The sequence below is a fragment of the Oryx dammah genome, unplaced genomic scaffold (genome assembly GCF_014754425.2).
Source record: "Oryx dammah isolate SB20612 unplaced genomic scaffold, SCBI_Odam_1.1 HiC_scaffold_28, whole genome shotgun sequence".
In the NCBI taxonomy this organism is placed as follows: Eukaryota; Metazoa; Chordata; class Mammalia; order Artiodactyla; family Bovidae; genus Oryx; species Oryx dammah.
Window position 1 is genome coordinate 73,336,121 of NW_024070212.1, and position 18,498 is coordinate 73,354,618.

General features: G+C 38.3%; 1 protein-coding gene across 1 annotated transcript in view; it reads right to left on the reverse strand.

Annotated features, from left to right (window-relative positions):
• The window catches only part of LOC120856563 (leucine-rich repeat-containing protein 7-like), a 151,065-nt gene that overhangs the window by 88,788 nt on the left and 43,779 nt on the right, over window positions 1-18,498 (reverse strand). The window lies entirely within an intron of this gene.

The following is an 18,498-nucleotide window of genomic DNA, read 5'->3' on the forward strand; positions in this document are numbered from 1 at the left end:
GAAGAGAACATGTGAAACAGTCACCAGAAGAGAAGGAGAGTCAATAGATAAAGGAAGTACAGCATGATTACTGGGAAGCATTAAGGCTACACTTCAGAATAGCAGTCATGAATTTTAAGTCATATCAGTCAGTGTGGCAGAGTGGTTTTCTTTTCTTTTTTTTTTTTTCAGATCCCTTCAACCATAGGTAGACAGTTAGATTCAGTCATGCTTGTAATTTTACTGAGTGTATGTAGATAAATGAGAGAGAAGCAAAGATGCAAAAGGGGTCATCTGATGACTGGCCATAAAATTCGGGCTATGCAAAAAGGGCAGAGCAAACATCGAGGTTGACAGAATTCATGAAAAAATGGTGGTACTTATAGACTGGTGGGTTTAATGGGGTCAAAGGAAAGTTGGAGTGCTATAAGAGGGAGTGTTCTGGTAAGATAGGAGGATGGATTCAGTGGCATTCCATTTGATATTCCCAACTATACCTAGATCAGACCTAGGAAAACAACAGAAACTCAGGAAGTATCTGTTAAATTGGCTCTAATTATATTTTTGTATCAATATCCTGAAACAATGAAGCAAAACACTTTACAACATGGAAAGAAACACAGGCTCTTAAGTATAGATGTTTTAGATTCAAATTAACTTTTCCATACAAAATTATAAAAAGGACTTCCTGCAAATACCAAAGTTGGAATGCTTCTGTGTGCTCTCAAATGCATTAAAGTTTATGTTTATTACTTAAATTTTTATATAAATCTGAATACATAATAGTTATGGATAGTGCATTTTGAAATGTTTCTGAGTTCTCTGAATTTCAGAGGTATCATCAGCTCAAATGATTTACTCCATGATGTAAATGCCACAGGCTGAAAAATGATTAAAACCTTAATGCTATATAAAGAAGAGGGATATATATTTATAACGTTTTAACATTTTCACCTGATATTTTAAATGTGATAGCAATTTTTATATTTCTCTTTTTAAGTTTTGAAAAAGTGGGCAGGTTTTTGGATATCTAATAAATTGTATTAGATTTAGGAACAGAATGAATGAAATTTATTGAGGAAACATTATAAGCATCTTTATTTCATCTTCACAACAATTTTATAAAATTTATTATTGCTACTTAACTAATGAAGAAATTGAGGCTCTGAGGCTAACTAGTATTTGAAACCAGGCCAAGTTTATTCCAAACACTATCACATTTCATGTTATTAAGCTAACTCCATCAAATCCAGGATTTAAACTATTTGGGGTTATAAATTTTAGTTACTCAAAAATGAAAATGCAACATTTATAACAGAGCACAATATATTGGATTTGTTCCATACATATTTTCCAGGTCAAATACAAACAACCCTAACTTCCTGGAACTCTGAGTTTAATGCACATTCAGGATTTACCATGTGGTGTTCATACAGGGGCATTGCAAACTGCATTTGTACTATGATTATCTTAGATCAAATTTCAATCAGCATTAATAGTGTCAACTTCCTGGAACTTTGAGTACATTGCTCAGGTCATAAAGTTTTGTGTTTTGTTGTTGTTTAACTTCTCAGTCATGTCTGATTCTTTTGTGACCCCTTCTACTGTAGCCTGCCAGGCTCCTCTGTCCATGGGATTTTCCAGGCAAGAATACTGGACTGGGTTGTCATTTCCTTTAGTTCTGAATTTAATATACTATAATGCTATAAGCTGAGTTCAGAATTTGTCCTTAAAATATATATAGTCCTACCAATAGCTATTAGAAGGAACAAATAGGAAAAGGCTACTCAAAATAGGGAGAATGTCAGTCTGAAAATGTGATAACATGGTCTGATAGAAAAGGTAGTAATGGGGAAAAGTACAGCATTAACACTAGAACTCTTTTTATTAAAAAGATTATTTGATGTGGATCATTTTTAAAGTCTTTATTGAATTTGTTAGAATATTGCTTCTGCTTTATGTTTGGGGTTTTTTGGCCATGAGGCATGAAGGATCTTAGCTCCCCTAACAGGGATCAAACCCTCACCCCCTACACTGGAAGGCAAAGTCTTAAACTTGATTGCCAGAGAAGTTCCAGCACCAGAACTCTTGAAATCTAATAATATTATTTTGTCTAGAAGCAAGCAGCTACAAATACTAAAAAAAAAAAAAAAAATCAGTGACACAAACGACAATGAACTCAAGTCAATTTGGAAAGGTTTAAAGTGCATTCATTATGGTCACATTAAAAAATAATAGGAAATATTTTTGGAATATTTTCCATTCAGCTTGATTCACACAAGATTTATAAATTTGACATATAAAGTGATAAATTGTACATATTTGTGGGAAAATAATTTTGTGTATAAGCCCACATTCCCAAAGGATATACGGTAAATGAGGCAATGCTCCATTAAGAATGGAAGTACGGACTAGAATTAGATTTCAGAGACACAACCTATTGTATGGGAGAAAGTAAAAGCATACAGCAATTAGGTTCATAAATTTGGGAGAAACTGGGTAGGTCGGTTAAATCTTAAAGAGAAAGAGAGAGAGAGAGAACAAACTGACTGGAATAAATTGCCTTACTTCAGTTCAGTTCAGTTCAGTCACTCAGTCGTGTCTGACTCTTTGCGACCCCATGAATCGCAGCACGCCAGGCCTCCCTGTCCATCACCAACTCCCAGAGTTCACTCAGACTCACGACCATCGAGTCCATGATACCATCCAGTCATCTCATCCTCAGTCGTCCCCTTCTCCTGCCCCCAATCCCTCCCAGCATCAGAGTCTTTTCTAATGAGTCAACTCTTCCCATGAGGTGGCCAAAGTACTGGAGTTTCAGCTTTAGCATCATCCAAAGAAATCCCAGGGTTGATCTCCTTCAGAATGGACTGGTTGGATCTCCTTGTAGTCCAAGGGACTCGCAAAAGTCTTCTCCAACACCACAGTTCAAAAGCATCAATTCTTCGGCACTCAGCCTTCTTCACAGTCCAGCTCTCACATCCATACATGACCACAGGAAAAAACCATAGCCTTGACTAGACGGACCTTAGTCGGCAAAGTAATGTCTCTGCTTTTGAATATTTCTTCCAAGGAGTAAGCGTCTTTTAATTTCATGGCTGCAGTCACCATCTGCAGTGATTTTGGAGCCCCAAAAAATAAAGTCTGACACTGTTTCCACTGTTTCCCCATCTATTTCCCATGAAGTGATGGGATCGGATGCCATGATCTTCGTTTTCTGAATGTTGAGCTTTAAGCCAACTTTTTCGCTCTCCTCTTTCACTTTCATCAAGAGGCTTTTTAGCTCCTCTTCAATTTCTGCCACAAGGTTGGTGTCATCTGCATATCTGAGGTTATTGATATTTCTCCCGGCAATCTTGATTCCAGCTTGTGCTTCTTCCAGTCCAGCGTTTCTCATGATGTACTCTGCATAGAAGTTAAATAAGCAGGGTGACAATATACAGCCTTGACGTACTCCTTTTCCTATTTGGAACCAGTCTGTTGTTCCATGTCCAGTTCTAACTGTTGCTTCCTGGCCTGCATACAGATTTCTCAAGAGGCCAGTTAGGTGGTCTGGTATTCCCATCTCTTTCAGAATTTTCCACAGTTTATTGTGATCCACAAAGTCAAAGGCTTTGGCATAGTTAAGAAAGCAGAAATAGATGTTTTTCTGGAACTCTCTTGCTTTTTCCATGATCCACCAGATGTTGGCAATTTGATCTCTGGTTCCTCTGCCTTTTCTAAAACCAGCTTGAACATCAGGGAGTACACGGTTCACGTATTGCTGAAGCCTGGCTTGGAGAATTTTGAGCATTACTTTACTAGCATGGGAGATGAGTGCAATTGTGTGGTAGTTTGAGCATTCTTTGGCATTGCCTTTCTTTGGGATTGGAATGAAAACTGACCTTTTCCAGTCCTGTGGCCACTGTTGAGTTTTCCAAATTTGCTGGCATATGGAGTGCAGCACTTTCACAGCATCATCTTTCAGGATTTGAAATAACTCTACTGGAATTCCATCACCTCCACTAGCTTTGTTCTTAGTGATGCTTTCTAAGGCCCACTTGACTTCACATTCCAAGATGTCTGGCTCGAGATTAGTGATCACATCATCATGAGTATCTGGGTCGTGAAGATCTTTTTTGTACAGTTCTTCCATGTATTCTTGCCACCTCTTCTTACTTGCTTTACTTACTATCCTTCAAATGAAGGGAGCTAAGAACTCAGTGGAAAAGACTCTGATGCTGGGAGGGATTGGTTGCAGGAGGAGAAAGGAACGACAGAAGATGAGATGGCTGGATGGCATCACCCACTCGATAGATGTGAGTTTGAGTGAACTCCGGGAGTTGGTGATGAACAGGGAGGCCTGGTGTGCTGCAGTTCATGGGGTCTCAAAGAGTCGGACATGACTAAGTGACTGAACTGAACTGAACTGAAGCACTCAGTAGGAACCCAAGCAAGACAACAGTTTCCTGCAAGACTCAGCCTATTTTAGTGGCACTATAAAGAGAAAAGCTAAATCAGGTAAAATAATCAACACTTGGAGGCAGTTGTGCAACTGATTCTGCCTTTAGGACATGTCTGCCTAGAGAAAATTTTGAGAAATCTTTATGACCTTGACCAACAATGAGTTCTTTCACTGAGAAATAAATCTTAGTCAAAATGAATTAAAATGACGCCTACCCTCCCTGCTCACCTTCTCTTTGCCTCAACAACAAACATATGGAGTCACTATTTTATGAAATAGGCTTCCCAGGTGGTGCTAGTGATAAAGAATCCACCTGCCAATGCAGAAGATGCTAGAGACATGGGTTCAGTCTCAAGGTTGGAAGATTCCTTGGAGTTGGGAGTGGCATCCCACTCTGATATTCTTTCCTAGAAAGTTCAACAGACAGAGGAGCCTAGGGGGCTACAGCCCACAGAGTTGCAAAGTTGGACATGACTGAGTGACTGAGCTCACATTATGTGAAATGAACCTATTTAATAATCTTACTTCATATTTGACTAATGATTTTTTTCTTTCATTATCAATTAACCACTTTATTGAACATTTACTATGCCTGCTCTTTGATAGTGGCTATTGTGGATCTAGAAACAGTATAAAGTGCAGCAGTTTTTATTTTTAAGGAGTTTATACTGAAGCTGAGAGAGAGTGTGGCCTAGTAGAGAGAATGCTCACGATGTTCCATTACCAGTTCAATTTGGTTAGTTTACAATTTCCAGGAATTACAGAGACACACAAAGAAACCAGAAGCCAGGTTAATCAATCAGTCCATAAAAGACTTTGCTGACTCCAGGAAAATGTATTGGTCTAAGTGAACACCACCTTCAAAAGGATGACAAGGTGACACCAGTTCCTTTTTCCCTAGTATTTAGATCTATTACCAAATTAGAATTTCTGCCCCCATGGAGTAAATGTTGGTACTTACATGGTAACACACAGAAAAATTATTTGTTGACTTTATTTTCTGATGAAGACATTAGAAAGAGTTAAAAATCCTGGCATCCAGCTAAGAAGGTGGCAGGAGAATAGACATGGCTTTTGTTGCCATCATATTCTTTAATGGAAATAGAGGAGTCAGTCCTCTATTTAAACACTATAATCTTGGGCAGAAGTAGATACTAAAGAAAGGAAAGTAGGCCTACAGTGATGGAAGTGCTAATGAGTTTTAGATAAATAGCACATCAAGTGTTGAAAGTGAGGTATTTAAGAGAATAAAATAATAAGCTTTACTCTAAACAAATGGCCTAATGATTCACCAAACATCAAAGGGCATATTTACTGCTAATTGAGAACAACTGCATGGTGATATTTTATCCCCAACTCACATAAGTCATTCCAAAATAGATTTCCTTGAGAATATATATGTATAACCAGAGTCTCTATTCTTCTGTTAACAGGCTCAAAATTTTAAAGATTTTCATCCTTTAACTGGTTCCTCATATTTTCTTTCCTTAGTGTGTTTGAGAGAAACTCTTTCTTTTCACTGAAAATTGAGGATATTGCTGTCTTCAGTGTTTTGCATGCATTTTTGGGGAAGGGGTGGAATAATTGGCAAGTCAGTAAAACACATAATAATGCCTTCAACTCTGATTGCCTTTCATTATAACTAACAACAGTGATTTTGCCCACTATGATGCCTTTCAAATCCATTTTTGTATAGAAATAAGTTTGAGAGGATGGGAGAAAAATCACTTAATTGCTGCAGTATTAAGAAAAGTTTTCACATTAAATCATTTTCATTAACGTCCTTAAATTAGAGTGTCACAGTCTCTGTGAAGCTAGGACAAATCAACAATCAGACTTAAAACTGAATCACTGCCTAATTAAACCTTATCATTCATTATCCTGCTTTATTATATAAAACAATTTACTCCATTATGACCATGTATCAGCTCTGCCAACAGGCATAGACTATCTATTCAAACACCACGCTATCATACAATGCAGTTATCTCCGATGGACTAGGATTTTAATTTTACTGTTGGATTAAGATCTGAGGAAGAAAAGATAAAAGATCCATTGGCATGGAAAGTCAACACATTTACCCATGGATTGCTGTATATGATTTTGGGGAATTTCCTTTGAGAGGAAGAGTGATTTACACACAGCATGAATATTTATCTACATTTCTTTCTCCTTCTCCTCAAGGAATATAGAGGTTAAAGTACTTATTTTTTAAAAAAAAGAATAGAATTTTTATTGAACACAAGAGGTTAAAATCTCATTTCCAATTAATTTTATCCCAATTCATTAGGTGTGTTCAATGTTCCAAGTAGGTAAATGTTCTAAACACTGGGTGCTCTCAATGTCCAGGCATATAGAAATCACTAAGAGATTGTATTTGTCCTAGAAAAGCCTTTAATACTGTGAAGAACAAAGTGTATTATTAGATGATCCCTATACTCAATGATCTGAGAATATACATTTTTCTCACAAACAATGAATATATTTTAAACATTGACCATATCCTAGGCTACTGTTTGAAAGTTAATGAATAAAGAAATCTGCAACATGCTTCAGCAGAAATAAGATGACTAAAAAAGTTGCAAGTATATTGGAATACTAAAAACCAATACATAAACTAAAAAAGTAGGAGGTGCATAATGAAAACCTGCAGTATAAGGTAGAAAAGTAAAAACTTTTTTACTGACTGGAGAAAAAGACAACCACCCAGCCAAACAATATTGAGACTAGTAAGTCGAGTATTACTAGAAAGATTAGTAAAGTAGAAAAATCTCTGGCAGTATGGAAGATAAAAATGTACAAGACAGATGGAATAATTAAACAAAATTAAGAATACAAATAAACAGTCACAGATATGGTGTGTGTGTGTGAAGTTGCTCAGTCGTGTCTGACTCTTTGTGACCCCGTGGACTGTAGCCCACCAGGCTCCTCTGTCCATGGGATTCTCCAGGCAAGAATACTGGAGTGGGTTGCCGTTTCCTTCTCCAGGGGATCTTCCCGATCCAGGGATCGAATGCAGGTCTCCTGCATTGCAGGCAGACGCTTTAACCTCTGAGCCACAGATATGGTAGAGATTTCTAAAACACCTTAAAGAAGCTTGTGACAATCTTTTACAATAAATTAAACATTTGGGTGATGGAATAGATTATTTTTCAGAAAATTATATCTTATAAAAAAGTAGCTCACAAAGATATAAAGGTGTAAGAATAGAAAGAAAAATACAATTGTTGTATGCAGATAATATGATTTTATATGCAAATAATTAAAAAGGGTCTACTGGTTAAATATATTCCACACCATGACTGAATGTAAGATTGAGATATCAAAATGAACATGTGTTTATACATAGCATCAATTGAAATATTTAAAATTTTAAAAAGGAATACAGGAGTTCCCTGGTCCAGTGGTTAGGACTCTGTGCTTCCACTGCAGGGGACATGGATTTGATCTTTGGTTGGGGAATTAAGATCCTGCATGCTGCATAGTGAAGCCAGAAAAAAATAAATAAATAAAAGGAATACAGTTTATAAAACTAACAACTTCAGCTACTTAGAGATAACTCTAATGAAAAGTGTGCAGATCTTTCTTGAAAGAAATAACAAAACTTAATTGAAAGACAAAATAAGATCTAAATAAAGGTGAATACCATGTTCATGGACTACAATACTTACTATTATAAAGATTTCAGTTATCTCAAATTAATCTTTAAATTCAATTAAAAAATTCCAATAGATTGTTTGTGAATCTCAACAAGTTAGCCTAAAATTTATATAAAGAATTGAGTACCAAAAACAGTGAGACACACTTTAAAACCCCCTTACACTGTTGGTGGGAATGCAAACTAGTACAGCTACTATGGAGAACAGTGTGGAGATTCCTTTAAAAAACTTGAAATAGAACTGCCATATGACCCAGCAATCCCACTGCTGGGCATACACACTGAGGAAACCAGAATTGAAAGAGACACATGTACCTCAATATTCATTGCAGCACTGTTTACAATAGCCAGGACATGGAAGCAACCTAGATGTCCATTGGCAGATGAATGGATAAGAAAGCTGTGGTACATATACACAATGGAGTATTACTCAGCTGTTAAAAAGAACACATTTGAATCAGTTCTAATGAGGTGGATGAAACTGGAGCTGATTATACAGAGTGAAGTAAGTCAGAAAGAAAAACACCAATACAGTATACTAACCCATATATATGGAATTTAGAAATATGGTAACGATGACCCTATATGCGAGACAGCAAAAGAGACACAGATGTAAAGAACAGTCTTTTGGACTCTGTAGGAGAAGGCGAGTGTGGGATGATTTGAGAGGGTAGCGTTGAAACGTGTATATTATCATATGTCAAGTGGATCACCGGTCCAGGTTCGATGCATGAGACAGGGTGCTCAGGGCTGGTGCACTGGGATATCCCTGGGGGATGGGATGGGGAGGGAGGTGGGAGGGGGGTTCTAGATGGGGAACACATGTGCACCCATGACTGATTCATGTCAATGTTTGGCAAAAACCACTACAATATTGTAAAGTTATTGGCCTCCAATTAAAATAAATAAATTAATTAAAAAATAAAGAGTATTTTATAATAAGTTTATTATTTAATAATAATAATTTTAAAAGAATATTATTAAATGTTAAAACAACATTAAGTTAGAATGATTAGAATGATGTTATATTGGTATAAGAATAGGCAAGTAAGCTGATGGGGCAAAAAGGAAAGTTTGGAAAAAAATGTCTTTTATATGTAAAAGGGATATAGCTATAAATTAGTGAGAAAATGAGATTATTTAATAAGTGGTAGAATAATTAATCATTTATTTATATGGCAAAATAGATTTTGATAATATATAGTACAAAAGGTAAGCTGCAAATGAGTTGAAGGCATAATTGTGAAAAGAAAAACTAATAATTTTGGAAGAAAATATAGACAAGTAGTTTATGATATGAGCATACAAGAGTTTCCTAGATTAACTGTAAAAATACATCCCCAAAAGAGAACAATGGTACATTTTAGTACATTATCATTGACAACTCTCTATGACAAATGGCACCCCGAGCAAAGTGAAAAGACAAACCACAAATTGGGAGATGACATTTGTAACTCATTTAACCAACAAAGTATTAGTGTTCACAGTACATAAGTCTTTCAAATCACCTAAAACCTAACAGACAAATGATCCAAAATAAAAATGGACTCAAAACGTCAACTTGTAGAGAAAGATACTCTACGCTTGCTAATAAAAACAAATGAAAAAATGCCAACCTCAGTGGTGATTAACGGAATACAAATTAAAACACTGAACTATCCTTATATATCCATCTGATTGGCCAACATTTAAATTATCATGAATAACTCCAAGTATTAGCAAGGAAATGGAGTAGTGCTGACTTCTGTACTCTGCTGGTACAATTAGATTCACACTGATCATTAAGGACAAATTTTAGAGACATAATGTAGAATGAAAACTTGCAGAATAACACACACAATGTGTTAGCACTTCATTGAAATTTTAAATACATTAACACAGAGGAAGGAAAAAGGAAGGAGATGAGAATTTATAAGTTTCAGTAATGTTTTATTCATTTAAAATAGCTGGATTGTTATGTTTTTAATAAATGCTAACACTTTCACAATGGGCAAACTGCTATCCATACTATTTCCTTCATGCTTAAAACATTTAATCATTAAAAAAGTAAAAGCTACATAAATATTTTAATATAACTGTCAGCAGTTTTTAATAATAAATTGAGTTTTGAATGATAACTAAGATTGAACCAAGTGAAAAGAGGTGTGAAAGGTAATTCAGGCAGAGGAAATTATACAGATAGAGTCACAGAGCTAATACAACAGCATTAAACATTTGAGGTGACTCTTCAACATCTAAACCATAAACTTAAAAAAATACAAATTATCTTTGGTGAGATGAGCAGATGGAATGGAAATGTAGGTGGTCAATTGTGGAGACATTTAATGCTGTTGGACTTCCCTGGTGGCTAAGATGGTAAAGCATTCACCTGCAATGCAGAAGACCTGGGTTCGCTGGGTCAGGAAGATCCTCTGGAAAAGGGAATGGCAATGCACTCCAGTATTGTTGCCTGGAGAATCCCATGGACAGAGGAGGCTGGTGGGCTACATCCTCTTTGGGGTCACAAAGAGTCAGGCACGACTAAGGAATTGACACTTTCATTTCACATTAATGCTGTTAGGGAGACTACACTCTATCCTAGGTCAACTGAAGCATCTTAAGCAAGAGAGTAACCTAGTCATCTTTGCAACTTAGAAAGTAATGAAGCTACTTAATGAAGGACAGGTTTGGGGATGCCACTGTTCTCCACTATCTCCTGGAGTTTGCTCAAATTCATGTCTATTGAGTCAGTGATGCTACCTAACCATCTCATCTTCTGTTGTCCCCTTCTCCTTTTGCCTTCAATCTTACACAGCATCAGGGTCTTTTCCAATGAGCCGGCTCTTTGCATCAGGTGGGCAAAGTACTAAAGGTTCAGCTTCAGCAATGATCCTTTCAGTTCAACACTGATTTCCTTTAGGACTGACTGATTATAACACTTTAGGATTTGATCTTGCAGTTGAAGGTACTCTCAAGAGTCTTCTCTAGCACTACAATTCAAAAGAATCAATTCTTTGATGCTCAGTCATCTTTATGGTCCAACTCTCACATCCATACACGACTACTGGAAAAATCATAGTTTTGATTATATAGACCTTTGTTTGCAAAGTGATGTCTCTGCTTTTTAATATGCTGTCTCAGTTTGTTATAGATTTTCTTCCAACGAGCAAGTGTCTTTTAATTTCATGACTGCAGTCACCATCCACAGTGATTTTGGAGCCCACAAAAATAAAATCTGTCACACCTTCTTTTTTTCCCCCTTCTATTTGCCATGAAGTAAGACCTGTATGCAGGTCAGGAAGCAACAGTTAGAACTGGACATGGAACAACAGACTGGTTCCAAATAGGGAAAGGAATATGTCAAGGCTGTATCTTGTCACCCTGCTTGTTTAACTTACATGCAGAGAACATCATGAGAAACCCTGGGCTGGATGAAGCAGAAGCTGGAATCAAGATTGCCAGGAGAAATATCAATAACCTCAGCTATGCAGATGACACCACCCTTATGGCAGAAAGTGAAGAAGAACTAAAGAGCCTCTCGATGAAAGTGAAAGAGGAGAGTGAAAAAGTTGGCTTAAAGCTCAACATTCAGAAAACGAAGATCATGGCATCTGGTCCCATCACTTCATGGCAAATAGATAGGAAAACAGGGGATACAGTGGCTGATTTGATTTTGGGGGGCTTCAAAATCACTGCAGATGGCAATTTCAGCCATGAAATTGAAAGACGCTTACTCCTTGGAAGGAAAGTTATTATCAACCTAGAGAGCATATGAAAAAGCAGAGACATTACTTTGCCAACAATGGTCCGTCTAATCAAGGCTATGGTTTTTCCAGTGGTCATGTATAGATGTGAGAGTTGGACTATAAAGAAAGCTGAGCACTGAAGAATTGATGCTTTTGAACTGTGGTGTTGGAGAAGACTTTTGAGAGTCCCTGGGACTGCAAAGATATCTAACCAGTCAATTCTGAAGGAGATCGGTCCTGGGTGTTCATTGGAAGGACTGATGTTGAAGCTGAAACCCCAATACTTCGGCCATCTGATGGGAAGAGCTGACTTATTTGAAAAGACCCTGATGCTGGGAAAGATTGAGGGCAGGAGAAGGGGACCACAGAGGATGAGATGGTTGGATGGCATCACCAACTCAATGGACATGTGTTTGGGTAGGCTCCGGGAGTTGGTGATGGACAGGGAGGCCTGGCAAGCTGCAGTTCATGGGGTTGCAAAGAGTCAGACATGACTGAGTGACTGAACTGAACTGAATTGAAGTGAAGCTTCCTTCATGGCACAGGTGGTAAAGAATATGCCTGCAATGTGGAAGACCTAGGTTTGATCCTTGGGTTGGGGAGATCCCATGGAGAAGGAATTGGCAACCCATTCCAGTATTCTTGTCAGGGAAATCCCATGGATAGAAGAACCTAGTGGGCCCCAGTCCATGGGGTCACAAAGAATAGGATAATACTGAGTGACTAACAATGTGACTGGAAGCCATGATCTTAGTTTTTGAATATTGAGTTTCAAGCCAGTTTTTTTCACTCTCCTCTTTCACCTTCACCAAGATAATGGGGAGGGGGGCAATTAAGAGACTATACAAAGTGGTCTTGGAAACAGACAAGTCACTAAATTAAGATGGTAAGAGTGGAAATTGTGAGAAAGAAACAGATTTGACATACATTTAAGATGTAAAATGGGCAGGATTTGGTGATTTAATGTATATTGGAGTTAAAGAAAGGATGGATTTTCACATTGTATGCCTGTGTGGGGCTTCCCTGTTAGCTCAGTTGATAAAGAATCCCCTGGCAATGCAGGAAACCCTGGTTCGATTCCTGGGTTGGGAAGATCTGCTGGAGAAGGGATAGGCTACTCACTTCAGTATTCTGGCCTGGAGAATTCCCTGGACTAGTCCATGGGGTCACAAAGAGTCAGACATGACTGAGCGACTTTCACTTTCCCTGGGATGTAATAGGCAGGATTTGGTGATTCAACTATTGGAATTAACTCCAATTCAATTATATTGGAGTTAAGAAAAGGATGGATTTTTGCATTGTATGCCTGTGTGGATAATAGTAACATTAAAAGAGAACTGGATATAATGGAGGAAAAACAGACTGGGGTGGATGCTTAGTTTGATTTTAAACACATTACGTTTGGAGGAGTTTGTGGAACTTATTTTAGCTATGTCCAGCCTGTAGTTGGCTAAACCAGTCTGAAGCTCAAGGGAGAGGTCAAAGCTTAATGCGAAGCAGTCATTATCCTATGAATAGGACTGTCAAATATATTACTATATGGCAGTTTGGAGCTGATCTTAGGGCTTACTCATTTATTGCCAGAGAAGGCAATGACAACCCACTCCAGTACTCTTGCCTGGAAAATCCCATGGGCAGAGGAGCCTGGTAGGGTGCAGCCCATGGGGTCACTAAGAGTTGGACACAACCGAGCGACTTCACTTTCACTTTTCACTTTCATGCATTGGAGAAGGAAATGGCAACCCACTCCAGTGTTCTTGCCTGGAGAATCTCAGGGATGGGGGAGCCTGGTGGGCTGCCGTCTACGGGGTTGCACAGAGTCGGACACGACTGAAGCGACTTAGCAGCAGCAGCAGCAGCATTTATTGCAGTATCATTCCTATTTTTCAGCATTCAGTTGCAATATTTAACACATCCCAGTATAATAGGTGGGGATGCGATTCTTTGTAGGGTCCCTCATGTAATAAAATATAAATATATGTTATGTATTTTACATAATGCTAAAGTATAAAGTTTATTCATCTTCCAAACATTTATGGAGCACCTGCCATTTATGGGTATTGGGTTAGTTGTTCCAAATAGAGCAATGAACAAGATACTCCCTGATTTCAAGGGTTTTACAATCTAGTCAATACATAAGGATAAACAGAAATCAAATTACAAAGTGAGATATGTTCATAGCAAAAACACTTAAGATGTATAAACACAAAATAGAGAAAGGAGCAATTAATTCTCTTCGTCTACAGGATATCAGGAATGTTTCTCAGAATAAATGACATCAGAGATGTCTTTTTTAAGGTGAAAAGGACTCTGGTTGCTGGGGACAACTGTGAGAGGAAGGAATATTTTGGGGAGAGAAATAGTATCATTTCTTTTGTCACAGTAACCAGCCTGATGCATTTGAAAAAGACAGTTTGGCATTACCTGGGAAGGCAATGGAAGGGAGATGGGTTGGTTGGAGGTATGGTTAGAGAGGTAGTGACAGTTATTCACACAAAATTTCTAGATCCATTCCTCTGCACAACAGTTCACTTATCTAAAGGTTTTAATATAAAATAATATTTTTAAATTGTGGAAAGAAAAACAGTGCATTTGGATAACAGGTGGAAGAATTAGACCCAAAAAGTAAAAACTGGAGGCATACGGACAACCAAGATCAGATTTCACGTCCATCTCCAAGTGAATTAATTTCCTCATAAGGGGTCACTCATCAAATTCCAACACAATTAAGGCAAATATTTATCAAGATTGACTAGCACTTGAATGAGTCCTTGGCTCAAAATAAACATTCATTTTCAGTCCCTCAATACCACATGGCTTGACTCTTTTCCACCAGGACAATTCCAACCTTGTCAAACAGTGATGCTGACACTGCACTTCTTTTCTACCTGCTCTTTTTTCACTTGAGAGATTCCCAAAGGATACATTATGCTCCTTAAGTAACTGTCTAGGTCTCTGCCACAAAATTCAATGACAGCTTTTTAGGTATAATTTTGTGAAAGGATTGATGTGTTTAAATCTTTTACTATTGTGTCACTTCTAGCAATGTCACTTCTATCATCATGCTCATCAAACCTTTTGTACTATACTAACCTTGCAGAATGATTTGCCATGCTTTGCTTGGCTTTTTGCATAAATATTTCCACAATATAACCATCATAAGCATAGCTAAAAGTTCCTAAATTCTACTTACTAGGACTTCTAATTATGTTTACAGACTTATTTCTGAGTAGAACTATAACTTGCAGTTTACATCCTGGCAACAAAAATTTTGTGATGCAAGAAAACTGCTAGGAGATGATTACAGTGCTCATAAAAATGTCGTATTTCTTAGAAGTTTCATGTCTGTATTTGGTGATGAATTTTCTTCTGATTCTCTTTAAGAATAAGATAGATTTTTATTTATTCGAACTATCTAGTCAAACCTGACCTGCCTGAAGACCAAGGGATTGTTATATTTGGTTATAAAATATATCTCAGAAATTGTAATTTGAAAACAGAATTTCATGTGTGAATGTATATAAACATATAAATAGTATTGTTAGTAAAGTAAAGAAATATCAATCCATAAAAATATGTGGGCTGTAAGTCTATTTTTAAAAGAATAAAAGTAGACCTCGGACACTACTGCGTGACTTCCCTTTCACTTTTCACTTTCATGCATTGGAGAAGGAATTGGCAGCCCATTCCAGTGTTCTTGCCTGGAGAATCCCAGGGATGGGGGAGCCTGGTAGGCTGCCGTCTATGGGGTTGCACAGAGTCGGACATGACTGAAGTGACTTAGCAGCAGCAGCAGACCTCACATTATCTTTCAATTGGCCTAAATCTAATTGCTGTTCACTAAGCTGGCAAATTATCCATTTAGGACTGTCTTCCTGAAACCCTCTAAGTGGTAAGTCAAGTTGGTATAGAAATATGTGTGCCCTTCATTAGTACTCCATTGTTTCCTTTAAATGAAATGCTCTCCTATATTCATATGTTACTGTGCTTCATATGTTACTGTGCTTCATATGTTACTAAGCATGGCCGAGAGCTACCCTGCATCCGAGGCCAGGGCGGCGACTGGGAGGAGCAACCCCACGCCCAAGAAGTGGTGGCTGTGCGAGCGCAGGAGGGCCTAGAGGAGCCATCCACGTTGAAGGTCAGGAAGGACGGCGGGAGGAGATACCCCTCATCCAAGGTAAGGAGCAGCGGCTTTGCTTTGCTGGAGCAGCCGTGAAGAGATACCCCATGCCCAAGGTAAGAGAAACCTGAGTAAAATGGTAGGTGTTGCAAGAGGGCATCAGAGGGCAGACACACTGAAACCATACTCACAGAAATCTAGTCATTTTAATCACACTAGGACCACAGCCTTGTCTAACTCAATGAAAATAAGCCATGCATGCAGGGCAACCCAAGACGGGCAGGTCATGGTGGAGAGAGCTGACAAAATGTGGTCCGCTGGAGAAGGGAATGGCAAACCACTTCAGTATTCTTGCCTTGAGAACCCCATGAATAGTATGAAAAGGCAAAATGGTAGGATACTGAAAGAGGAATTCCCCAGGTCAGTAGGTGCCAAATATGATACTGGAGGTAAGTGGAGAAATAACTCCAGAAAGAATGAAGGGATGGAGCCAAAGCAAAAACAATACCCAGCTGTGGATGTGACTGGTGATAAAAGCAAGGTCTGATGCTGTAAAGAGCAATATTGCATAGGAACCTGGAATGTCAGGTCCATGAATCAAGGCAAATTGGAAGTGGTCAAACAGGAGATGGCAAGAGTAAATGTTGACATTCTAGGAATCAGCGAACTAAAATGGACTGGAATGGGTGAATTTAATTCAGGTGACCATTATATCTACTACTGCGGGCAGAAATCCCTCAGAAGAAATGGAGTAGCCATCATGGTCAACAAAAGAGTCCAAAATGCAGTACTTGGATGCAATCTCAAAAACAACAGAATGATCTCTGTTCATTTCCAAGGCAAGCCATTCAATATCACGGTAATCCAAGGCTATGCCCCAACCAGTAATGCTGAAGAAGCTGAAGATGAATGGTTCTGAGAAGAACTACAAGACCTTTTAGAACTAACACCCAAAAAAGATGTCCTTTTCATTATAGGGGACTGGATTGCAAAAGTAGGAAGTCAAGAAACACCTAGAGTAACAGGCAAATTTGGCCTTGGAATGCAGAATGAAGCAAGGCAAAGACTAATAGAGTTTTGCCAAGAAAATGCACTGGTCATAGCAAACACCCTCTTCCAACAACACAACAGAAGACTCTACACATGGACGTCACCAGATGGTCAACACCGAAATCAGATTGATTATATTCTCTGCAGCAAAAGATGGAGAAGCTCTATATAGTCAACAAAAACAAGACCAGGAGCTGACTGTGGCTCAGATCATGAACTCCTTATTACCAAATTCAGACTGAAATTGAAGAAAGCAGGGAAAACTACTAGACCATTCAGGTATGACCTAAATCATATCCCTTATGATTATACAGTGGAAGTGAGAAATAAATTTAAGGGACTAGATCTGATAGATAGAGTGCCTGATGAACTATGGAATGAGGTTCGTGACATTGTACAGGAGACAGGGATCAAGACCATCCCCATGGAAAAGAAATGCAAAAAAGCAAAATGGCTGTCTGGGGAGGCCTTACAAATAGCTGTGAAGAGAAGTGAAAAGCCAAGGAGAAAAGGAAAGATATAAGCATCTGAATGCAGAGTTCCAAAGAATAGCAAGAAGAGATAAGAAAGCCTTCTTCAGAGATCAATGCAAAGAAATAGAGGAAAACAACAGAATGGGAAAGACTAGAGATCTCTTCAAGAAAATTCAAGATACCAAGGGAACATTTCATGCAAAGATGGGCTCGATAAAGGACAGAAATGGTATGGACCTAACAGAAGGAGAAGATATTAGGAAAAGGTGGCAAGAATACACAGAAGAACTGTACAAAAAAGATCCCCATGACCAAGATAATCACGATGGTGTGATCACTCATCTAGAGCCAGACATCCTGGAATGTGAAGTAAAGTAAGCCTTAGAAAGCATCACTACGAACAAAGCCATTGGAGGTGATGGAATTCCAGTAGAGCTGTTTCAAATCCTGAAAGAAGATGCTGTGAAAGTGCTGCACTCAATATGCCAGCAAATTTGGAAAACTCAGCAGTGGCCACAGGACTGGAAAAGGTCAATTTTCATCCCAATCCCAAAGAAAGGCCATGTCAAAGAATGCTCAAACTACCGCACAATTGCACTCATCTCCCATGCTAGTAAAGTAATGCTCAAAATTCTCCAAGCCAGGCTTCAGCAATACATGAACCATGAACTTCCTGATGTTCAAGCTGGTTTTAGAAAACTCAGAGGAACCAGAGATCAAATTGCCAACATCTGGTGGATCATGGAAAAAGCAAGAGAGTTCCAGAAAAACATCTATTTCTGCTTTATTCATTATGCCAAAGCCTTTGACTGTGTGGATCACAAAATACTATGGAAAATTCTGAAAGAGATGGGCATACCAGACCACCTGACCTGCCTCTTGAGGAATCTGTATGCAGGCCAGGAAGCAACAGTTAGAACTGGACATGGAAAAACAGACTGGTTCCAAATAGGAAAAGGAGTATGTTAAGGCTGTATATTGTCACCCTGCTTATTTAACTTCTATGCAGAGTACATCATGAGAAATACTGGGCTGGAAGAAGCACA